This window comes from Marmota monax, unplaced genomic scaffold (genome assembly GCF_021218885.2).
Source record: "Marmota monax isolate L192 unplaced genomic scaffold, Marmota_monax_Labrador192_F-V1.1 WCK01_AAM20220418_F8-fsc00195, whole genome shotgun sequence".
Lineage (NCBI taxonomy): Eukaryota > Metazoa > Chordata > Mammalia > Rodentia > Sciuridae > Marmota > Marmota monax.
In genome coordinates, this window is record NW_026691979.1 from 595221 (window position 1) to 621077 (window position 25857).

General features: G+C 45.1%; 1 protein-coding gene across 2 annotated transcripts in view; it reads left to right on the top strand.

Moving 5' to 3' along the window:
- Window positions 1-25857, top strand: part of Csmd1 (CUB and Sushi multiple domains 1) — a 1167250-nt gene that overhangs the window by 416608 nt on the left and 724785 nt on the right. The window lies entirely within an intron of this gene.

The following is a 25857-nucleotide window of genomic DNA, read 5'->3' on the forward strand; positions in this document are numbered from 1 at the left end:
ATTATAATTTTTATTACACATATATACCACGATTTTTCATATCTCTCTCTATAAAATATGTTGACACCCAATTTGAGCCTTCATACATGTACTTTGGATAATGATGTCCATCACATTCCACCCTCCTTGCTAATCCCCTGCCCCCTCCCTTTCCCTTCCCCCCCTCTGCCCTGTCTAGAATTCATCTAATCCTCCATGATCCCCCTTCCTATCCCACTGTGAGTCAGCCTCCTTATATCAGAGAAAACATTCGACATCTGTTTTGGGGGGATTGGCTAAGTTCTCTTAGCATTATCTTGTCCAACTCCATCCATTTACCTGTATATGCCATGATTTTATTCTCTTTTATTGCTGAGTAATATTCCATTGTGTATAAATGCCACTTTTTTTATCCATTCATCCACTGAAGGGCATCTAGGTTGGCTCCACAGTCTAGCTATTGTGAATTGTGCTACTATAAACATTGATGTGGCTGTGTCCCTGTAGTATGCTGTTGTTAAGTCCTTTGGGTATAGTCTGAGAAGAGGGATAGCTGGGTCAAATGGTGGTTCCATTCCCAGATTTCCAAGGGATCTCCATACTGCTTTCCATATTGGCTGCACCAATTTGCAGTCTCAGCAACAATGTAGGAGTGTACATTTTCCCCACATCCTCACCAACACTTATTGTTGTTTGTCTTCATAATAGCTGCCATTCTGACTGGAGTGAGATGAAATCTTAGAGTAGTTTTGATTGCATTTCTCTAATTGCTAGAGATGATGAACATTTTTCATATATTTGTTGATTGTTTGTAGATCCTCTTCTGAGAAGTGTCTGTTCAGGTCCTTGGCCCATTTATGGATTGGGTTATTTGTGTTTTTGGTGTTTACTTTTTGAGTTCTTTATATACCCTAGAGATTAGTGCTCTATCTGTGTGAGGTGTAAAGATTTGCTCCCAGGATGTAGGCTCTCTGTTCACCTCACAGATTGTTTCTTTTGGCTGAGAAGAAACTTCTTAGTTGATTCCATCCATTTATTGATTCTTTGTTTTAATTCTTGCACTCTAGGAGTCTTGTTAAGGAAGTTGGGGCCTAATCCCACATGATGGAGATTAGGGCCTACTTTTTCTTCTATTAGATGCAGAGTCTCTGATTTAATTTTGAGTTAACTTTTGTGCATGGTGAGAGAGAGGGGTTTAATTAATTGTAGATGGATACAGTACCTTTATTTCATTTATTTGTTTTTATGTGGTGCCAAGGATCAAACCCAGTATCTGTGCACTCTACCGCTGGTCTCAAACCCAGCCCCTCCTTCATTATTCCTAAACAAAATAAATACAACTGTGGGACGAGGGCCTCCCAGCAGTGGGGAGGTCAGGGATGCAGAGGGGACATCTGGTCCCCGAGCCTGGAAGGCAGGTAGAGGTCTGCAGGGGAGCTGCAGGACAAGGTATCCCAGGGTCAGCATAACCAGGATGCAGGGGTAAACCAAGCCAGCACGTGGAACTCGTGCTGTGTCCTGTGCAGGTGAGAAGACTCTAGGGACAGGATAATATGACATCAAGGACTGTGATTACTCTCAGAAATTGCAATAAAAATGGATGCTATTGGTCAAGTTAAATTGTTGTACTGTGTAATGTATGGGTATGTAACAACAAATCTCACCATTACATGCAATGATAATGCATCAATGCAATATGGAAAAAACAAGACAGTAAATGCAGATGCTCATATACTGACTCAGCTGCTGTGCAGGGGCCAAGGCCCATCCCCTGCAAGCTGAAGACAGCCTGATGGCTTTCCAGGATGCTGTCCTCATGTACTTTCTTGTCATGTGCACACAGGGGTGATGATGTAGCAGTAAAACTTCATTCACAGAAACCTTGCACAGACTTACCAGATCCAGTTGAAAAAGACACCATAACCCACGAACATAACCCAGGGGCTGGGTTTGAGACCCACAAGTTGAAATTCAGAAACAAGATCAAACTTCATCCCACGTCTCTGCCGTTGATAATACTTCATGCTTTCTTGAGACTAACAGTTTACCTAATTACAAGGTACTGTCTCCTTAGTGTTCATACTCTGGCCTTGAACGTCTCAAGTTACCAGCACAGCGTGATGGCTGTGTTGGACCCTGTAGTGAGCGCACGGTTTAGCTTGAGAGGCTCCTTCATCTCACATATTCTAAATGCACATGGGCAGGACGTGGGTGGGCAGGAAAACCAGTATTGGCCAGACAGGACAGGACAGGAGGGAACTTCAGAGGTCCCCAGATTCAGAGTCACACTGACAGTGAGCAGATGGTGCAGTGTTCAATTCCCAGATGTCTTGGAGACCTCTTGCGGCTTTCCCATATATGCCGGTAGGAGGCTCTGGATCCGGTTAATAGACAAGGAGCCGCAGAACCAACAGCAGGCAATTACCAGAGGCAGGTGGCAGGCGACAAGCCATTCCAACAGCAGAGAGGGCTGCCGTCCTTGCAGGGCAAGAGACAGCCAAGCAGTGGGCATTTGGAAGGCCGAGTTCTGCTGGGGTCCACGCAGGGCAGTGGAACTGGAAACAGGCAGGAGGTGGAGGAAGAGGTGAGGGCGGTGGGAGGAGGGTGGCCCCACAGGGCCCAGGCAGAGCATTATGTGATCCATCATTCAGAAAGCCTTGCAAAGCAGCAGCTCTGCTGTATTTAACAGAAAGTTGTGCCTCCCAGAGACCCAGTGTGTGCCCCACTCACACACTTTGCAAATGGCAAAGCCAAGATTCACACAGGAAATTCCTTTCTCCCTAGTGATTTGAATAACAGGAGTTGACAGGCAGAGGTGGAGGCCAGAGTGAGCCCTGGACCTGGAGAAGTTCCACAGTGGACTCAGGCTGCTGGGCAGGGTCTGGGGAGGCTGTCAGTCTCCCACGGGAGATGCCGAGGCCTTGAAGTTAACTCTGTGTTAACCAGGGGTACTGTTGCTGAGTTGTTGAGGGGGGTGCTTCAGCGTCTATTAACTTGTTTTTCCTGGTTTAAATGTTTAATGTATACACATATTGAACATTTCATGGTGACTCATTAATATTTACAACTTTTATGGCTTTGTGTAAAAGTTAAAAACTTAATAAAAATATAGTGAAGAAATCTCAAACTGCTACATTGCCATCCACAGAAAAACACGGTGTCTATCTACCTCCCTACCTATCTATGTATTGATTTATTTTTGTTCTCTTCAGTTATACATGAGTGTACTTCGACATATTATACATACATGGAGTATAACTTACTCTAATAGGATGCTATAGTAGTGATTGTACGTGATGTGGGGTTACACTGCTTGTATACTCACGTAGGAGTCTAGGAAAGCCAAAGCCAATTCATCCTACTATCTTTCCTATTTCCAACTCCTCTCCCTTCTCTTCATACTCCTTTATCTAATCCAGTGATTTCCTATACTTCCCTCCTGATCCTTCCTTGTTATGGGTTAGCATTTGCATATGAGAAAGAATATTCAGTCTTTGGTTTTTTGGGCCTGGCTTATTTCACTTAGCATGATATTCACCAGTTCCATTCATTTACTAGCAAATGTCATATTTTCATTTTTCTTTATGTATGGCTGAGTAATATTCTATTGTGTATATATGCCACATTTGCTTTATCCATTCACCTCTTGAATTGGCTTTATAGCTTAGCTATTGTGAACTGCGCTGCTATAAACATTGATGTGCCTGTGTCACTGTAGTATACTGATTTTAAATTCTCTGGGTATAGACCAAGGAATTGGATAACTGGGTCAATTAGTTGTTCAATTCCAAATTTTTAAGGAATCTCCATACTGCTTTCGAGAATGGTTGTACCAATTTGCAGTCCCACCAGCAATGTATGAGTGTACCTTTTTCCCCACATCCTCGCCAACACTTATTATTGCTTGTAGTCTTGACAGTTGCCATTCTGACTGGAGTGAGATGGATATCAATGTAGTTTTAATTTATGTTTCTGTAATTACTAGAGATGTTGAACATTTTTTCATACATCTATTGATTGATTGTATTTTTCTGTGAAGTGTCTGTTCAGTTCCATTGCCCATTTATTGATTTTTTTTGATGTTAGGTTTTTTGAGTTATTTATATATCCTGTATATTAATGTTCTATTTGAGGTGAAGATGGTCAAAGTTTTCCTCCCATCCTGTAGGCTCTCTCTTCACGTTTCCTTTTCTGTACTTTTGAGTTTGATATGATCCCATTGATTGATTCTTGATTATACATCTTTTGCTTTTGGTGTCTTCTTGAGGAAGTCAGTCTCCAAGCTAACATTATGGAGAGTTGGGCCTACATTTTCTTCTATTAGACGGAGGGTCTCTGGTCTAATGCCTATGTCCTTGATCCACTTTGAGTCGAGTTTTGTGCAGGGTGAGAGATAGGGGTTTAATTTCATTCTGCTGCATATGGATTTCCAGTTTTCCCAGGACCATTAATTGAGAGGCTATCTTTTATCCAATGTATGTTTAAGGCACCTTATCTAGTATGAGATAACTGTATTCATGTGGGTTTGTCTCTGTGTCCTCTATTCGGTACCCTGGGTCTTCATGTCTATTTTTGTGCCAATACCATGCCATTTTGGTTATTACAGCTTTGTAGTCTAATTTAAGACCTGGTACTGTGATGCCTCCCACATCTCTTTTCTCTCTAAGGATTGCTTTGGCTATTCTAGGTCTCGATTTTTCCAAATGAATCTCATGATTGCCTTTTCTATTTCTATGAAGAACGTAATAGGGATTTTAATAGAAATTGCATTAAATCTGTGTAGCACTTTGGGCTATTTATTACCCTTGGAAGATGCCAGTCCACATCTAGGTGGCTCCAGTGTGCCACCCAGTGATGTCATAGCTGCCTTAGTTTGTGTAAGAATGTCTCTTTTTGGCCTCTGCACAGTAAGATTCCCCAACAGTGGTTTCTCGGGACACTTTAAGAAATGCACAACTGTGCATGTATTTTTCTGTTGTTTATAGTCACAGAAAATGACAGGAGACCTCAGGGAATCTACTGGAAAAAGCACCAGAGTACAAGAAAACCATGGCGATATTAGGGTGCAAGCAGTGAACTTTGTGGGCACCTGGGGGGTCTAAGCGTCACGTGTGGAAGCCAGATACGATTCTGGCAGGGCCCCGTAATAGAACCTGGAGCCTGTGTGAAGACAGTCGTTGAACCTTCTGCTATTTCAAAATCTAGCAAGTTGTTCAGCACAGCTCTGTTCGAAGTCAGTGGAGGCTGGTGTCAGTGCTTTCCAGGGCCTCTGTGCCCCTCACTGAAAAGGCACCCGTTCCACAGGGAAAGCCAGTGGCAGCACTGTGTCCATGCTCCCAAGGCCACCTCCTTGCTTCAGAGCTGAGGACGTGTGCGAGATGCACCTGGGGAGAGAGGATTCGAAGTCTTTAGAGAAATGCACCAGTGAAGGCGTAGACCCAAGGGAGGGTGGGGCAGGCAGCTGCTCTTTACCCCTCGTCAGTGACCACCCAGAAAGGGAAGCTGGACCCCAGAGCATGTGCCTGATGCAGGGCAGGAAGGAGCTCGCTGCAAAGCCAAGAAGTCTCAGTGAGGCCGGAAGAGAACCTGTGAAGGGAAGATGTTATGGAGGCGGAAGTGACTCGAGACTGCACGTCTTCTGCCAGGGTGGAGGCACCGCTTCTCAGGAGTGCGACCTTGACAGAGAGGGCATCTGCTTAGTCTTGGACTCTAGGTGGAAAGTTGGGCTCCCCCAAAAGTGACTTTAAAACCCTCCCTTGGGAAAGCGGTGACAATAGCAAGGATGATATTCACCACAGTACTCTGATGAAAACTCAGTGGGCTGACACACTGCCCCATCTGTCACAGACGGGATCTTAGTCCCCAGTACGCAGGTGACATCAGAACCCAGAGAAAGCCGCCTGAGCAGAGGCTGCTGTCCCAACTGACACCTGGCCATCAGGAGCATATGCTCATGGCAGAGATCAGCCAGCCAGAGGCTACAACTCAACTAGCCAGGGAGGGACGTTCCCGCTGTGGGATCAGGTCATACAGAGTCTATCCTTTAAAACCCCATTGTGAGCACATCCTCCAGCACGGGTTCTGTAATAAAGCCACCAAATAAGAAGTGGGCACTGCAGGCTTGAAGGCACACAGCAGGACTGTCCTGAGATGTGACACCCACTGTCACCCTTGTGCCTGTTCAGCACTGCACCCTGGACCACCTGCAATGCAGCCCTGTACCCCACGACTACCCCACAATTGTTCAGGCACTACTGGACTTAACACAAGAGTCGTTAATTGTCACAAAACCCGCACATGTCACTGTTGCTCAGTCTGTTCCTTTTGATCCCTGCTTACACTGGAGCATGCTGACTCTCAGGGATCAGGACCCACACTGTATTAACCCTCTTTAAACATCACTTTTTTCTCCATCCTCTGAGGACAGGCACCAAACTCAAGGTCCTCCGAGTCTGGTTTCTGTCCCCTGTGGCCGGGTCAGCCCCACTCCATCCTTCCACGTGCGAGCCCTGCTGCGAAGCCCTGGGCACCACTTCCCCCAGCACGTCACACCTCTGGGCTGTCCCAGTCAGGCACACCCAGCCTAGGCCTGGCTCAGGACCCCGACTCCTCTGTGCACCTGCGCAGTGCCGCAGTCTGGCTGGGCACAAATGCCGCAGTCTGGCTGGGCACACAATCACGAGCCACCACACAGCTTGTAGATTCAAACAGCAACTCTTTATTCCCGAACTCACACCAGCCGTCTACAATCACGTTCTGGGGAAATCCACGTTCTCTGCCCAAATCCACGTCTCTGCCCAATCCACTCCACTGGGCTTCTATCTCCAAAATATACTGTCTGAATCCCGTGAGAACTCAAGGGGAACTCAGGCAGCAGGATACGCCCTATTCCCAGCAGGAATAATCTTAAACCTTAAACCTGGAACCTAAACTGGGAACGCCCTAAACACGATTATCTTAAAACCGGGAACACCCTAATCCGCCCTGGTCCTTGAGCAAGGTCACCTACATTCAATGTCACTGCAACATGTCAGCAACATGGGGTACGCTGGCAAGGAAATTGTCATACCTACTTGGCTAATGGCTCCCAGCAGCGCAGAAGCCTGGTTCCTGCTCTCAGTGGAGCTGGGTTCCCTTCTCGGGGTGCCGGACACTCCGGGGCAGCCTTCCGTGCCCAGCGTGTGTCCTCTCCCTTTTCCATCTGGCCCTTCCCTGGGGTGTGAGTGCTGCCCCCTAGTGTCTACCAGGCAGCTGTGTGCTTCTAATCCAGAGAGCGCGTCTCTGTGTATGGGGTGGCGACCTCTACGCATTGCCCTGGAGCTCCGCCTCGGTGGCTTCAGCGCACGTTTTAGCACCAGCTTGTAGACAGCTTGACCCTGTTTGGTTTGGTTGTTCACATGAAATTCCGAGGGCTGACATTCTTGAATAGTCTCTAGGCCTGCAGACCTGCCTCCCTGATGGTGGCCCCCCCATGGGAGCTCCGGAGGCACTTGGAACCTTATTGATTGAATGCAGGGAGGGTGCAGCGTCTTAGGGGAAAGGCTGCTCCAGGTTGTTATAAAACCACTGAATTGCAGCAAAGCATTCAAGTTGTTCTGCACGTGAATTATGCACCTGTCCCTTGTGAACTCTGAAGTTCCACTCTCAAGTTGAGACAAGTCAGTGGTTACCAAGATGTGATATGGATTCATGGTGATTTGTGGGTGCAACTTGGAATTAATAATCACTCAGCCTTTTGACAGCTTTTTATATCTTCATATTTTAGTGCAGTATAGATCTGTTCATTATTTTAGGCATGAGATATTACACACCTCAAAGTAATCTCTGGAACAGGTTCTGAACAATCATGATGTAATACTCATATTATTTGATGATATTCCACACATATTTTAATTCGGATGATATTCAGTGCCATTTCTTTCTTTAAATAGCATACTACCTCACGTAAAAGACCACTTGCTGCACATGTGCTGAAAGTCCAGCTGCACTTGATGTTTGAGTGTGGATGATCACTGTGCTCATACCTTTTCACCAGCCTATCTGGTGAAAATTCTTCATTGCTGACTGTGGAGGACAGTTTCTCCAGCTTTAGACTCGTAACTGGATGGCTGTGGGATCTGTGACTTCTGCCTGTCTCAGTGGTGAAAACTCTTCCACACAGTGAGAAATGTGGTGTCAGGGTGATGGTACTGTATTTCCTTATGCACATTGGCTGCAAATACAGCATTATGTGGTATGAAAAGCATTTGAAAAGGGGGGGGGGTTCTGTATACCATAATTCTGACCTCAGTGATTGGATTTTTTTGAGGGGGTTGGCTCCAGGGATTGAACTCAGGAGCACTCAACCACTGAGCCACAACCCCAGCCTAATTTTGTATTTTATTTAGAGACAGGGTCTCACTGAGTTGCCTAGTGCCTCGCTGTCGCTGAGGCTGGTTTGAACTTGTGATCCTCCTGCCTCAGCCTCCTGAGGCCCTAGGATTACAGGTGTGTGCCATTGTGCCCAGTCTCAGTGATTGGATTTTCATTCCATGATCACATAACTCTGTGTCTCCCATGAGCCTCGGTGTGCTCACCTTCTTCACATGGCATTTAAGGTTCTGCAGCTCTGCCTTCATACCCTCAGGCCAAGTGGAGGAAGGATGGAGGTGCACACACAGCGTAAATGCACACCTGCGCCCACAGGAGGTGGCTGTGTCCCACAGTGTTTCGAGCCTCGTTGGAGAATTGTCAGTGTGACGAAGGCCATTGATCATGATGTTAGCACTGGTGACTGTGCTGAGGGTTTGTGTGACAGTGATCCACTCTGAGTGACAGCTTATTCTTAAAGTTCAGCACATTTTTGTATTGACGATTTTCTTCCCATTTGTTTTTATATTTTCTAGCTAAATACAACCTGTAAGCATTCCTAATTTTAAGTTGCATGACTTTAAGGATATAAATTGAATAAAACATTACAGCAGACGTGTTTTGTTACCAGAACAAGTTGAGGTGAGAGGAACCTGGCCAGGTGTGGGATTCACAAAGCTCTCATCATGAGTAAAACCACTGGTCACTGTCCTGGGCCACTGAGTCCCCAAGAAGGATGAGCTGGGACATCCTGCTGGGTTTCAATGACTTGCTGCCTCCATTCTCTGGTTAATCTTCACCTCTTTGAAACTTAGAATACTGGTTTAAACTGCCCAGGACCCCCTGAGAGGAGCTGGAGAATACTTCCAGTGCAATAATTCCATTTAGCCAAGGAGGAAAATTAGATCCTGAGAAGGATTCGGCTCTCAAGAGTAGTGCCCCCTAGAACTGCCGCCAGGCTGTGATGAGCACTGGGCTTCATTGGGAATATTGATGAAGCAATTTGTGAGACAGAGGTTATGTCGTTAGAGAACCAAATGTCAAAATGAATTCGGTGACAGGAAGGACATTTTTTCTTGGTTTGAACTTGGTGTTACAATGAAGTCATCCTCTCAGACTCTCTGATCGTATACTTGCTGGTTTTCATCTATTTTTCTATTTCTAAGCAAACTAATGGGCACCTTATTTAATGGCATTTCATTGAATTTGCTTTCCCCTACGTGTTCACTGTTTAAGAAGCACTGCCTGTAGCCTTTCCCATGCACAGAGAGACTCTCTCTAGACTCTTTCTGTGGACTTTTAGTTCCTGGTGTTTTGTTAACTGAGGACAGAGAATAGAAACCTGGATGTGGGTTTGTGCGTGTTCCCCAGGGGGAGGTCACTCACAGAAAGACAGAAGGAGCAATGGTGGATTTGGAAACTGCTGGTGGTATCAAACAGGCTATAGAATTTTCTGCTGTGACTCAAGATATTTTCATTGTCCCTTAGGCATAGCATCGGCTGGATTGTGCCGATGTGACCCTTGTGCCAGGCTCTCCTGGGCCAAGGGTGAGTCACAGGAAGTTATGAACTTCAGCTCACCTTGCTAGACCTCCCCTGGGAGTCCACAGCTCTCCAAATACTTGTTCCTTCCATTTTCTGAAAGCAACATTCAGAACATTAAATGTTATGCAGTAATGCGAGGATGTGAGATGGGCCATCTCTTAGGGACATGACCAGAAGTTCTTGGGAAGTTGCTTCTCCAAGAAGAATGGCACACAATGCACACTTTGGCTGCGCATATGCTAAAATTGGAGCCCCAAAATGCAAATTTATGAAACATTCATATTTTTGCAAGTCTTAGTAAATATAAAAAAATTGATATAATCCCATGTATCCTGTCAGAACATAATGGAATGAGACTGGAAGCAAGCAACAAGAAAAATAATAGAAACCACATAAATGCATGGAGATTGAATAATACGCTTTTAAATGAAGACTGGATCATAGAAGAAATGAGGGGAGAAATCAAAGTCTTGCAAATTAATAAGAACAGAGATACAACATATCAAAATATCTGGGACATTATTAAGGATGATATAAGAGGAAAATTTACAGCATTCAGTTCCTACATTAAAAAAAAAGATCCCAAATAAATAAGCTTTTGCTCCACTTCCAGGAGGAATCAAATAATTTTTAGAAGGAAATAATGCAGCTCAGAGATGAAATTAATGAGATTAAGAATTAGAAAGCAACATATAGGATCAATACAACAAAAAGTGAATTCTTCAAAAATATAAAAAAGATTGATAAATCCACAGCCAAACTAACAAAAGCAGAGCAAAGGACCAAAACGATAAAAGTAGAGTTGAAAAAGGAGATATCACTGCAGACACTTCTGAAATTGACAGGACAATTTGATACTGTTTTGAAAGTTTGTACCCCAATAAACCAGAAAATATAGAAGACATTGACAAATTCTAGACACACATGACCTGCCCAGATTGAACCAGAAAGATATATGAAACCTAAACAGGCCAATATTAAATAATGAAATTGAAACAGTCACTAAAAGCTTTCTGACAAAAGTTCAGGACCAGATGTAGTCTCTGCTGAGTTCTATCACACCTTTAATGAAGAAATAACACCAGTCTTTCTCAAATTATTCATGAAATTGAAAGGAGGGAACACTCCTTTATACATTTAATGAAGCCAGTGTAACCCTGATACCCAATCCAAACAAATGCAGCTAGGAAAAAAAAAAAACTAAAAATCAATATTCCTAGTGAACATAGATGCAAAAATTCTTAATAAAGTATTAGCAAACCTCATTCAAAAACATCAAGAAGATAGTACACCATTATAAAAAGGATTTAATCCCAGGGATGTAAGGTAGGTTTAACACATGGAAATCAATAAATGTAATTTACCACTTAAATAGACTTAAGGGCAAGAATCACATGATTATCTCAATTGATGCAGAAAAGACACTTGAAAAAGTACAGCACCCATTTGTTTTTAAAACAATAGAGAAACTAGACATAGAGGAAACTTAACATTATAAAGGCTATATATGACAAACCCAAAGCCATCATCATCATGCTGAATGGAGAACAACTTAAAGCATTGCTTCTACATTCAGAAACAAGACAAGGATGCCCACTCTCACCAATCCAGTTCAACATAATCCCTGAAATGCTAGCCAGAGTAATTGAGCAAGAAAAGAAAATTAAAGAATACAAATGGGGAGGGGGATAAAAAAGAAGTCAAATTATCTCTGTTTGTTGGTGACATGATCATATATCTAGAAGACCCAACAAACTTTATCAGAAAACTTCTAGCACTGATAATTATCTTGTTTCCCATTACTTTTCTAAATATAAGTATTTATACATCAAAAGATTTCCTATATTCCACTAGTGATTCTGCTAAGGAAGAAATTAGGAAAACCATCCCACTCACAATGACCTCAAAACCAAATGCTTTGGAATTAATCTAACCAAGGAGGGGAAGGATCTCTGCAATAGCAATTACAAAACACTGGAGAAAGTAATTCAAGAAGACCTCAGAAAATGGAAAGACCTCCCATCTTCAGAACTAACATTGTCAAAATGGTCATACTACCAAAATCAATATGCAGATTTCATGCAATCCCCATCAAAATTCCAAAGATTTTTTTACAGAACTAGAAACAATAGGGCTTAAATTCATTTGAAAGAATAAGAAACTCAGAATAGCCAAAGCAATATTGAGCAAGAAGGAGACATCACAATACTCTATCTCAAATTATAACACAGAGCTATAGTAACAAAAACAGCACGGTACTGGCATCAAAATAGACATGGAGACCAAAGTAATAGACTAGAAGGCAAAACACAAACAATCCCACATTCTTAAAGTCATCTGATACATGACAAAGGTGCCAAAGCTACATATTGGAGAAAAGACAGTCTTTTAAACAAATGGTGCTGGGAACACTGTAAAACCTTATAGAAAAGTATGAAAGATCCTATATCTTACCTTCCACACAAGTCAAATGAAAGTGGATCAAAGACAGATATGAAAACTGAAAGTTCGCAAATTCTAGAAGAATACATAGAGTCCACACTCCATCATGTTGGTGCAAGCTCTTATTAACTAACAAGATCCCTAAAGCTCATAAAACTCAAAAGGTTCTGTGCAATAAAGGAATGATAAAGTGTGAGCCTACAGGATGGGAGAATTTTTCCAGCTGATATGGGATTCATATCCAGAATATATAAAGATCTCAAAAAGCTTAACACCAAGAACACAGAGCCCAATCAATAAACGGGAAACAAGTCTAAACAGACATTTCTCAAAAGAAGAAACACAAAAGACCCAAATATATGAAAAAAATTTCAACATCTTTAGCAATCAGGGAAATGCAAATTAGAATTTTTCTAAGATTCCAACTCATTCAGTCAGAATGACAATGTTCAAGAACATAAATAATAATAAGTGCTGGCAAGGATGTGGGGGAAAATGTGCAATCGTGCATTGTTGTTGGGACTGCAAATTAGAACAACCACTCTGGAAAGCAGTATGGAGATTCCACAAAAAACTAGGAATGGATCCAATTCTTGGTATTTATCCAAAAGAATTAAAATCTTATTCTACATGATTCCACATCAATGTTGATGGCAGCAAAAAATTCACAACAGCCAAATTATAGAACCAACCCCCACATTCCCATCAATAAATGAATAGGTTAAGAAAATGTGGTGTATATACATGGTGGAGTGTTACTCTGACATCAAGAAGAATGAAATGATGCCATGTGCTCTAAATGGAGGGAACTGGAAAACACGCTAAGGGAAATAAGCCAGGCTCAGAAACTCAAGGGTGGGGTGTCTTCTTGCATATGCAGAGTCTTGAACAGAAAAAGGAAAAGGAGTGGGATTCAGATATCATGATCATATAGGGAAGGCCAGGGGAGTGGAAGGAGATGGAGAGGGAGGGAGGAGGAAGGACAGATGAGCTAACAGAATCGCACTGTGTGCACGTGTGAATGCACCACAGTAAGCTCTGTGTTTATGGGTTTGCAGAAGAAGCACCAATCAAAAAAAAAAGAAAGAAACAGGGAAAAGACAGAGGAGGATGGCACGTGTTCAGGTCCCGTGGTGTGAGGCTCAGCTGGCTCCCCCTGGCTCTCGCAAGTGTCTGGGGGGTAGAGCTGCAGTTTGCATGGAGGCAGGGTTCACATGCACAGAGCCAGATCCCAGCAGGCATCCCCTAAACTAGCATGTCACGGACGACTGTGTAAGAACACACAAGCACTTGCGCGAGTCCAGGAGCAAACACACAGCTTAAATTACGATTCCATGAGTGAAACATAATGTTTACAAATTACCATATGATTGTTCTCTGTGATTTTACCAAGAGAAAACACGTTCAGGGATTGAAAAGTAGAGTCCATGTATGCATGTTAAAGGTGTTTATGTCCTTTGAGAACATACTTATTTTACAAGGATATCTATTGATAACAGCACTAATAATACTGATTTTCTGTCTTATTTCCTGTTAAGATTTAAAATTTGTGGGTCTATGATATTGTATACACAGGGAAAAATGCCATCATAGAGCATTCTGTGTAATATACAAAGAAATCATCCCCTTATGTTATAAATCATCAGCTGTGATATTAAACACAAGTCTGTTAATATTGTATAAACGCACTTTCTAAACCATAAATTAAGTAGCATGCAGCAAACATTCTTTGTATTACAAGTTGCAGTTGTAATTAAAAATCAACTGTTTTAGTTAAAACCTATTTTTTATTAATTTTATTTTTTATGCAAACGGAGCACAACTTTTGATTTCTCTGGTTGTACATGTTGTAGAGTCACACCATTCATGCAATCATACCCATACATAGGGGTATAATGTCCATTTCTATCCACCATCTCCCCCTCATACACCCCTCCCATTCCTCCCTCCCCTCTGCTCAATCCAAAGTTTATCCGTTCTTCCCTTGTGCCCCCACCCCTCCATTATGGATCAGCATCCACTTATCAGAGAAAACATTCAGCCTTTGGTTTTCTGGAATTGGCTTACTTTGCTTAGCATGATATTCCCTAGTTCCAACCATTAACCTATAGATGCTATGATTTCATTCTTCTTTAAGGCTGAGTAATATTCCACTAGGATATATACCACAATTTAAAACCTATGTTTTAATATATAGGAAACATTATTGGTGTCTATTTGTGACTTTGGGCTGAAGTCAGCATCAGGTGGCTCATGACCTCCGCTCAGACAGGGTATCCAGAGCCTGCAGGTTAGATGATGACGCTGGAACCTATAGTCCATGGCAGGCCACTTACCAGGAAGCACCTCTCCAGCGGCTCCGTCAAGCTGGCTTCCAGTGGGAGGTCTAGGGATGACTTTCCCCATCACACCCTTCATCATGTGGAAGGTGAAGTCATCCGCACAGTGCTGGTGGGTGCTGGCAAACCCCTGCAATTCCAGGATTTATAAGACAGGTGTGGAAATGATGTTCCTTTTAAACAGAGCCTAAGCAAATCATTGCCAGCAGATCTAAATCAGGGCCCCTACATGTTTACCAGCCGCGTGCACTTCTGGTTGGCACGTGAAGCAGGAGGCGCTTCCTCCGTAATTCCAGTTAATCAAGAAAGTAATTCATATGGTTGGAGGCAGGAAAGAGGATCGATGCCCTTTCCAATTAGACTCTCTTGTTGGCATTAACACTGAGGACTGTTTCAGCCCAGCGCTGAGCATGTATTTTCCTGTAAATAGCCCTTGCAGGCAATAAATCAATAGAGAGTGGAAAACCTATTTTAAGTGTCCTGGCTGGGTGGGGATGGCTCCGAAATATTTTTTTAAAATTAGATCAATGGGACAGGTGTGTGCGGTTCTGTGTGGCAGCCCGAGGCAGGCGGATACCGACTCCTTGGAGTGGCCTAACGTGCGTGCTGCTCTTCCAGAACCTCAGAACTTCAGGGCGCTGTGCCGTGTGCAGTCGCAGCCACTCACTCCAGAGGTGAGGGACCCCGCAGGCCTCCGGCCAGGGACCCTGCACAGGAAGAGCGCCTACCCAAGAACCAGAGGACAATGTTTGCCTGTGGTCTCCTCACATCTTAAAATTCCACTTACAAGGAAAGAAATTTCATTAAATGTTCTGATTTTGCTTTTCCTTTCTGTTTTTAGAACAAGACGGAAAACAGTCATAACTGTGAGGTGATGATTGAGATTCTGTTAAAATCCTAAAGAGCATGTCATTTAGGGAAACTTTAAGGAAAAGGGGTATAAAATTATGAATATTAGGTTTGGACGAGACAGTTTTCTTTAGGGTAAGATAAAAATTCAGAGTCGATGACACCTTTGAAGAGCTAAACCCACCTTAAGTCATCAGAAACACAAGGTCCCCGGAAAAGACCGCGTCGTCATCTTACCGTGGACACACCCGTAGCGTGTTCCCCCACAGCCTGGGCTCAGGAGCATCTCGCCATGTTTTCTTGAGGGAAGCTCACGAGGCAGCCAGCTCCCCAGCTCCTTGGCCAGACCTGTTCTGTCACTGTCACTGTTAATGGCAAGTGGCTTTTGGGGCAGCAGCTGGGCCACGGTTTGAAGTCAAGCGCGTTTGTGTGTTTGTGGTCTGACTTGAGAGCTTCCTCAGACAGCGTCTGGCTGGGTCCTGTCTCCCTCCTCTTCCCCCCTCTCCTGGGAACACATTCTCTTCTGCAGTGACCGTGGCCTGGCACTCGGCCATCAAGACCTGGTGGAGCCCACCTGCCTAGCGATGACCTGTTACCGTGAAGTGAAGGAACTGCGTGAACCCCTCCAACATATCCCCCAGACCCACCTCGGGCCAAGGAGAGGCACTGAGCTGCCCCAGGGAAAGTCCGATTGGACAGGGACCTGCCTGGGCTGTGTTTAGAGTGTCTGGTTTTGTGGGATTTCGCCAACGCAGAGCTTGGGGTGCACCCTGTTGGACGCCCTGTGAGCCTCCCAGGGCCTGAAGGACTGAGGTTTGGAGGCCAGAGCCTCATAGGCCCCAGGGGGGCTTCTCCTCGGACGGCTTGTGCAGGTCAACACCGAGACCCGGAAAGCAAACCGCCACCGCACACTCCTCCAGGAGGTGGACTGGGACCCTTCCCATCACCGCGGTCACAGTGAGCCGCGTGGGGCTGCTGTGCTGGGCTACTGCATGTCCAGGAGTGTGAGTGAATGTCTGACCTCCACTCTTCAGTTAACGTGGAGGAGTGGTCTGAGTGACCGCGTCCTTTGGGCTGACTTTCCCTTGCTGACCTTGTCTTGGATCATGCATGTCACATCGCCTCCATGTGAAGAAGTGTCCTAAGCAGACATGCAGCAGCATGTACGCAAATGCCACCTACCTCAGTATATTTTTTGGCTACTTTCATATGTTAATACTAAAAGAATTGATGTTATCCTGTTCAGTATTGATTATAAGATGTTAAAATCTTAAGGGTTTGGCATTCTGACAATTTAACCAGTCATATGTAGAAATAATAAATATGCCAATAATCATCCTTTATGATTGACGTCCCGAGTCCCATGGCTGTGAAGGAGCACAGCTGGTAGGTGAGGGTGAGTCCTGAGGGACAGAACCCTGCAGAGCAGAGATGGACTCGGGTGTGGAGACCTGCCTCAGCTGTCAGCTGCCTCCTCCACCCTTACTGCAGCTCCTCAAAGGAGAGGCCAGGTCAGCGCCATCATAGTTCACCAGCACCTGTCAAAACACCTGACAAATAGTCCCTGCCCCGTCGCTGCCGTGGGAGTGCTGTGCACAGTGCTCTGTTTGTGAGACGCTTCAGGTAGATCGACTTGAACTTAGGAAAACCCCTGATGTGGTGTGTGTTTGTAGATTGGATCAATATCAATATTTTTTATTAAAAGTAAAGTTGGTTTTTCCTGGGGAAGGTGATACTGTACTTATTAAGATGCTACAAAAAACCTATGATCCATGCATTTAATAAAAAATTATTTGATTTTTGAATTACTGTTATTGCATGATCTAATTTTTCTTGAACTAAAAACATGCAAGATGCATGATTATGTGCTACTTCAGAAAGTATTTTTTTTTTTTTTAATTTCAGTGTCTTTCCCTTTGCTAAGGTTTCATTGTGGTGACAAGATAGACCACAGTGAAATAAGAATTCCTGGTAGAGGAGGATCAAACACCCATGCTGTACAGATGTCCTTGATGTGCTCAGGACGGTGCTGCACACCACAAAAACCACTTTCCACAGCTGCTGCTCCATGCATAAGGGCCCAGACCACTGGGCAGATGGGCAGTGGTGGCACCAATGTCCCCAGTCCCTCCTCACTTTCAGCTGAGTGGACTCATGGTCTAATGGGCTTTGTGGGTGTTATAAGATTACAAGCAACAAATGGATGCTCTGGAACATGCTGTTTTTAGCAAAATATGAAAAAGAGAAAACTAATCAAATTTGTTTTAGTGTCATAATACGTGGAAAATTATTTCTTTTTCCTTTCTTAAACCCCTGAAATTAAGGATTATGGTGTTCTGGTAAAACAACATTTAAGAAACATATCTTCAGTGTAATTGATTATTATTCAATTTGATTACTGTTCATAAAGCAATCTTGAAGGAATCCTTAACACTCTTCTTTAGACAGGGTTTTGATTTTTGAATTACTGGAGGTAGACTTCTATTTTGTAGGAAGTAAAGAATTGATGAAAAGAAGATAAAATGCATAGTTGTTGTATTAAACTCCTTATAAAACTGCATGGAAATTACATCAATTTTGGCAGCTGGATGGACATATAAGCATACTTGGAAAACTTTAGGGTGCAATTTAAGTGAGTAAAAATTCTATTTAAATAGAATAATATTAATAATATGATCCCTATATAAAACTAAATGGTATAAATAGATGCATCTGTCTATGATTCTTCTCATTCCAGTCAGAATAGCAGCTATTAAGAGGACAAACAACAATAAGTGTTGGCGAGGATGTAGGGAAAGGTACACTCATACACTGCTGGTGGGACTGCAAATTGGTGCAGCCAATATGGAAAGCAGTATGGAGATTCCTTGGAACCTGGGAATGGAACCACCGTTTGACTCAGCTATCCCTCTCCTTGGTCTATACCCAAAGGATTTAAAAACAGCATACTACAGGGACACAGCCACATCAATGTTTATAGCAGCACAATTCACAATAGCTAGACTGTGGAGCCAACCTAGATGCCCTTCGGTGCATGAATGGATAAAGAAACTGTGGTATATATACACAATGGAATGTTACTCGGCAATAAAAGAGAATAAAGTCATGGCATTTGCAGGTAAATGGATGGAGTTGGAGAAGATAATGCTAAGTGAAGTTAGCCAATCCAAAAAAAAAAAAAAAAACAAATTAATGTTTTCTCTGATACAAAGAGGCTGATTCATAGATTGGAGGGCGGGGAGCATGGGAGGGATAGACAAACTCTAAATAGGGCAAAGGGGTGGGAGGGAAGGGGAAAAGGCAGGGGGTAGAAAATATGGTGGAATGTGATGGACACCATTACCCTAAGTACAGGTATGAAGACACGAATGTGTGAATACACTTTGTGTACAACCAGAGATATGAAAAACTGTGCTCTATATGAGTACTATGAATTGTAATGCATTCTGCTGTCATATATAACACATTAGAATAAAAATAAATAAATAGAATACTATTAATAATATGTATCCCTATATAAGACTACATGGTATAAATATATGTACCTGTTTATGGTAAAAATCATTGACACCGAAAGCGTTGAAATAGTACTATTTGTAAGCATGGGCAGTAGTGGCCAGAAGAACCTCCATCTCTGCTCCTTTTAGAAGAGCTGCTGGTCCCAGGTGGGCAGGTCCACAGGCTGGGACTGGGCAGGGTCTCCAGCTAGCAGTGCCATCTTCCTCCCGGCAGCCTCCTCTTCAGTGCACAATGAGATTAATACTCCACATGATAGAGCACTTGACCTTGTTTGTCTCACAAAGATCTCGTTAGATGATGCAGCTGGGCCATTATTAGCTCAGCTTTCTCCAGCTGGTATTCCATACAACAAGAGGCATGACAAGGTCAGAAGGGGGCCGGCACAGCGCTTTGTGTTTCATTTGAACTAACAGATAATCACCTCTTAAATGGCACTCCTTTTTAATTATGCATGTGCCCAGGAACATTGCATTAAGGTGGGGGAAAAAAAAGGTTCCTATGGAATGCAACGAGGTCCTCTAGCGAGCTGGTCCACAGCACAGTTGACTAACTCATCCTCCCCTCCTCCCATCTGGGTGCACCATCTTGCCTGGAAGATGCAGAGATGCAGGTGCTCACAGGGGCTGGGTCCGGGGTTGTGTTCAGCGATGGGCTCTCTTGGCTTAGTGTCCTCACTCATCTCTGATTTGAAGGGTTCAGGTGGGGTGTGTTCAGTTTTATAAGATGACAAGTGTTTCATGCAAACATATTTGTCCTCCATGTCATCCTGGAGCAGAGGACACTCCATTGTTAGTTATATAGTAACTAGACGCAGTTCCCAGGTCCCTTCTGTGGTCTCTGTTAATTTCCCTGCATAGGTTGGACTCTGGTAATGAGACAAGAATCCTATCAAACACTTTTTCTGTTTTCTTTGCATATATCCTGCCACTAAAAGTGCTATTTTCAAAATCACGACTTTGCCAAGTGGGATGTGTTTGTCTTGCTTACCTCATGTTGATGCTGAAGGAGACCTTTGTACGTACTTACTTCTTGGCACTAATGAAAGATGGAGGCAATAGGAGAACACCTTCCCTGATGCCACCTCTCCGGGTACCTTACTGGGACTTGACAATGATGTGAGTATTCTGATCTCTGGAAAAAGCCCCTCCTCACTTAGCAGAGGCCTCACCGATCTCGGTGACAGAGACAGTGGACATAGCTCTAGGTCTAGAAGAGCATCCTCAACTCTGAGTTCATGTTGGACTCCCCTGGGACCCACCTGGTGCAGGGGAGGGTGAGGGCATCCGTGTTTGTGCACAGGTGACTCGGATATGCTGCCAGGGGTGAGGACCAGAGGTCTAGAAACCCATCAATCCCAGTTCCAAGGATGCGCTTTCAGGTGTGTGTGTGTGTGTGTGTGTGTGTTTAAGACAGTGAAGATGTCATCCCCTGGGGGTACATCCAGAAGGGACGGCTGTTCTGTGGTTCCCAGGAGGTCTCACGGAAGGATCACCTGGTGGTGGGAGGCGGCCAGCCTGCGTGTCCTGGGTGGCTCTGTTCCTACAGCCGGTACTCAGACTGCATACACAGGTCCCTGTTCCTGGATTCTGAGCACCACTGGGAGCTTCTGCCCTTTGGGAGGCTGGCACACTCTCTACTATTGCCATAGGGTGGCCCCTCAGGATAGTTTACTTCAGGGACCAGCCTTTGATCCTGAGGGTCTCGGTCTCCTGGAACTGAGTTTTGACCTCTAGGTGAGGAACCCAGAGAGGTTGAAGGTGGCTGCCATCTGTGTGGTCCTAAGGATGTGTGTTGTCGTGGGTGGCCACTGAGAAGAGGTGTGCAGTCAGACCTGGTGAGCGTCCCTCTCTCCCTTCCTACATAATGGTTGACAGGCGTCTGCACGTCTGTGTCTCAGCCTCCCTCCAGGGAGTAGGGTGAGGCCAGCTCCTTCACGGCACAGGAGAATGGTTGGGCAGGGAGGAGATTCTCACCAACAGCCAGCAGCGGAGGACATCTGAGAGGTGGCCATCTACAGCCGTGGGCCAGACATGCCCCAACGACTTTTGTAAGGAAAGATTTTCTGAAACACGGCTGCACTCGGCCATTGAACAGCCCAGGGCTGGCTTTCACCCTCTACGGTGCAGTGGAGTGCTGTCCCGGAGACCGTGCCGCCCACCACGCCTGAGCTGCCCGTGAGGAGGCTGCTGACCTCCTGGATCACTGCTGCACGACTGGCAGGCACACAGGGACCACGGAGGTTCCTTAAAGGAGACGCTGGAATCCTGTGAATGGTGTGGGCCTGGCTGCTGAGGTCTATGCACACAGCTTAATATCTGCTTTTGTAATATTTCATAGGGACTCACAAAGTAGCAACAGATCTCGTTCGTGCTAGAACACAGCTGAATAGCAAGGTCTGTCCAGGAGACTGCGGCCAGGAGAGAGGCACTGGCCATGTGGTTATCTCAGCTCTTTGGGAAGGTCGGCCGAGAGAATGCCGCTTCGGTGCCGGTGCCTTGGAGTCGGCGAGCTGTGTGGAGGTTTGCTGGGAATTTGTGGGCTCACGTAGAATCTCTGTTTTGAAAAGAGCAAGGAAGAATGGAGAATGGAGAAAAAGGAATGGGGTTGTAATGAGCGAGAGGACTGGGGATGTGTAGGAGCAGCGGCTCCTGACAGCCCACGCGGGCGCGGGGAACAGGCTGCTGCTGCTGCTGATGGCGCGGGGAGCAACACTTCTTCCCCTTATCTCCCCGAGAGAGAAGGATCCAGATGCACTTTCAGAAGTATTTTCATCTCTGAGAAGAGTAGGAATTTGCACTTGAGCTCTGTTGAAATAATTTATAGCATCCTGTGATCGGATATTGTCCTTATAACTACCGCATTGGCAGCTTCAAGCCTTTATATTTTCATTTAGCAATATAAATGTCACTAAGTGTGCCAGTAAATACTGACAAACCTGAAAAGGTCAGCTGGATTCTATAACTCACCCACCTGTCGGATTCTAATGGCTTTTCAGGATTCTCTGTGAACACTATAAAACCAACAGCCTCGTCAGGAGCCTGCCATGTCCCCCCCTGTGCCAGCCTCCTGATGACACCTCCTGCTAATGGAGAAGTGCACTGGGCTCCTGGTAACAAAGGCGCGTGGTCTGACAAGTCTATTCGACCTGCGTGTGGAGACGGAGCCCTTGGTGCTGGAACACGACCTACTCCTGGACTGTGCCCCGTCACCCGCCTGAGCACTCGGCCACGTCTCCTGGCCTTGGCCCACTCCTGCACCCCAATTAGAAGCCCAGAATGCGCCCCGAGGCAGCCTGCTACGGCGTTCTGAAAGGCAACCCCTCTGTCAGTGCCTGGGCTCCTTGCTTCCCACGGGGGCGAGGCCTGGGGTCTGGGCCTTCTTCAGTCCTGTGGACTCCCGCCCCTCCTCTCCCTCCTGGACACACCACTTGCCACCAGGCTAGGGATCTGAAATGACAGCTCCAGCCCTTGCCCCCCCCCCACTAACCCTTTTCTACCTGCTGCAGTTCCAATCCTGCTGATTGGCAGTTAGGCTCCCTAGAACCTAGTTCTTTCTCTTTCCCAGGGTTATTTTCTGTGCTTTATCTCAATGATAAGCACGTCTATCCAAAACTGACCTGCCATTTACAAATACGGAGCTGCTCCTACCCCTGAGCCTCAGTCCTGGGGCCCTGCCCTGGCCTCTTAGCCAGGAGGCTCAGGTGGGTCCTGCTCTGCAGAGCCCACACTGGCTGCCTCCTGCTGTGCCCTGGAGTGCCTTCCCCACTCCTGCCTCCTCACCTCTGCCCTCTGTCACAAGCAGGGAAGCGCTTGTTTGTTCACCTGGTATCCTCAGTGTCCAGGTTTCTGGAACATATGGAAGGCCAAGGAAGTTGCTGAGCAGATGCAGGAAGCCTAGATGAATTAGCACTTGCTCTACAGAGCACATCCCAGGTCCCCACCTGTCCCTTTGGATCGGCGCGCCACTCGACCACCCCTACGTCTTCCATGGGTTCCTGTTTAACTCGGCTGATACAGGACTACAAGTGAAAATGGGAGATGTCTCCCCCACCCCCCTCCAATTCACAAAGATGCAAAAGTATATTCTCAGGGTTATTTTTAGTGTTGGTTATTAGTATAACTTCAGCAAATACTTATCTTAAAATCTAAGCATCCTATAATTGAACGATTAGTGGGTTTAATCCTTGAAATTTCTCCACAAACACACACATTCCAAAGACACTTAATATTAAAGCAATCATTTTTATCGTAGCAAGTTTTGTCTTTCATAAAGCATAAAAATGGAGGCGCATGATCTTGAGATTGGAGCTATCAGTTACCTACAGATTTTAGACAGGTCAGTGCCAATCATGACCAACATTTCCCCAGTTAAGTTAGTGCCTAAATTGCAATTGAGAGGAGAAGAGTCTGTATCCAAGTCATGAAGGAAAGACTACAGTGTTGAGATCTTCAGAGACCAGGTGCGGCCAAAGGTGGGTGGAGGCTACTGCCCCGGCCTCCTGCGCTGTGATTTTACCCTTTGTTCTCCGGTTTATTTCCATGTCCCTTGAGCCCAAGGCCTGTGAAAGGACGGGCCACTCTGGGCCACAATGTCTTTGTAAGAGTTCTCGGGGAACACCTCCACTGCTGTACAAGGATTACCTGGTCCATGTAGAATGCTCCCTGTGAGGAGGGCAGATGTTGACCTTTCATGTTGAGTGGAAGGGGGCTGAGATTTCCACGGGAAGTTCATGGAAGGGAAGGAGAGGGCTTGCCCAACACTTACTCAGAACACAAAGATTAAGCCACCGGAGCTTCTGTGCCTAAGGATGTGGGGAAAGCATACAGATTTGGTGAATGACTTTCATCTTGCTCTTTACCGTTATTGGAAAACAAATGCTTTTGAGACATTTATGTAGAAATTAGTGGGTGTAGGAGCTAAAATATTTGGTACATTCTGGGCTTCTAAAGTATCACGATTGCTGTATGTTCACTCTTTCTCCACATGTTTAAATGTGTGTTTAAACACATGCATTTGTGTGTATGCACATATTTAAGTACAGATCAGATTTATGTTCTTCAAATGTATGTAAAACCAACTTCCCTTCTCTCTTCTGTCCCAATTACTAAATGCAGTTGTTCCTCTGAGCAATAGGTGTTAAATGGCATCATGCAACACACTTTTAAAATACTATTTCCCAGTGGAGTTATGATTGATGTCACTTAGTTTCAAACCTTGAAATATAACCATGCCACAGTGTGCCACCCTGCTGGATAGTTTGTGTGAGTGACAGTGTGTCCTGATGAGAGTCTCTGCAGCCTCTTCACGAGGCCTTAGCCACCATGCTTTAGTGACGGGACCCGAGGCTTTCAGTGGAGACGTGCCCATGCACACACGTGTGTCCCGGAGATGAGGCTGCAGTGTGTCCACACCTAAGAGCTCACGTTATTGATTCTTAGACTCCAGTCTAATTGTGTACCTTTCACTGTGACATCCAGTTCTCAACAGACCTATGTGAGAGGAAACACTTTATTTCCATTTTTGTCATGTAAAAAATGGGAGGCTGAAAATCTGCTTCAGGTGCTCCATTTACACCCAGCGCTAACCTCCAGGCCCTGAGCGCTTGAGCATGGCGGACTGCATTATTTTACTTTGCTAATTATTGACAGTGAAAATAATTCTTAGAGGAAATAATCAGAGGCATTTGCATCAGTACTCTCAGGTGTTTTCAGGGTATTTTTTTTAAAAACCAGTTCAGCAGAACAAAACATGGATACAGAAATGTGCATATAACAGTCCATGAATTTTTACAAATTGAAAACTTGGAGGATTTCCATTCATAGTTAAGATACAGAATATTACCCACAGAGGTCTGAATTTATTCTCAAAATCATAAATCCCAGCTCTAGGGGAACGATTCTCCTGGCATCCAACCACGTTGACTGATTTTGCCTATTTTGCCAAATCACATAACTATACATTCTGTATTGTTTCATGTTGATCTTTTTCCCACAAAATCACGAGTGCGCTTCCTCACAGGGCTTGTGATTGTGCAGTGACGGTTTTCTCTGCCACACACGTAAGTAAGCACGCCACACCTTATTACATTCTTGATGGCACTTCATCATTTCCAGTTCGTGACAAATACAAATAATGCCACCATGACCATGCTGGTGTTTATCTCAGGTGAATAGTGTGTGTGTGTGTGTGTGTGTGTGTGTGTGTGTGGAGGGGGGGAGGGAGGGAGAGAGAGGGAGGGAGGGAGGGAGAGGGTCTGTCCTAGAGACGGCACTTGCTGCAGCCTGTGCACATGCCCCGTAGGTGGAGAGCCCACTGGTTTGCACAGTGGTCCTGGTTCACCATGGTGTGGCCGCCATGTGCAGGTGCTCCCCAGTCCCTCCCCTTCTTCTAGAACCATCTTAGAGCAGGTGCCCCTCTTCCCTGGCTGGGGCTTTACTACATTTCCCTGAGGGCTGAAAGGCCCCTGTTGACTGGACCAACTGACGTGCTTGCTTTTCCGAGCGTCCATCCAGGACACTGGCTCTTTCTGTGCCTGTGGGTCGTGTCCTTGTCGGGCCATTGTGGGTGTCCTTCCGGGTCCTGAATGTAAAACCTTTATTGGATGTGTCAGTTAGGAAGCTCTGTCTTCGTCCTCTGGCTGAGGGTTTGAGCAGAATTTCGAAGTTCACCGTAGGGAGGCTGGCGACATATTTGTCTGTCGCTAATATTTAAAACTGCAGATGGCCTTTTCAAATGCTCTGGTCAGTGCATTGTGTTTCTGCCTAACAGTGGGCTTCGTCTGGACATGACCGAACATGCTCCTCTTTCCCCCCAGTGCTCCTTCCCACTCGCCGTC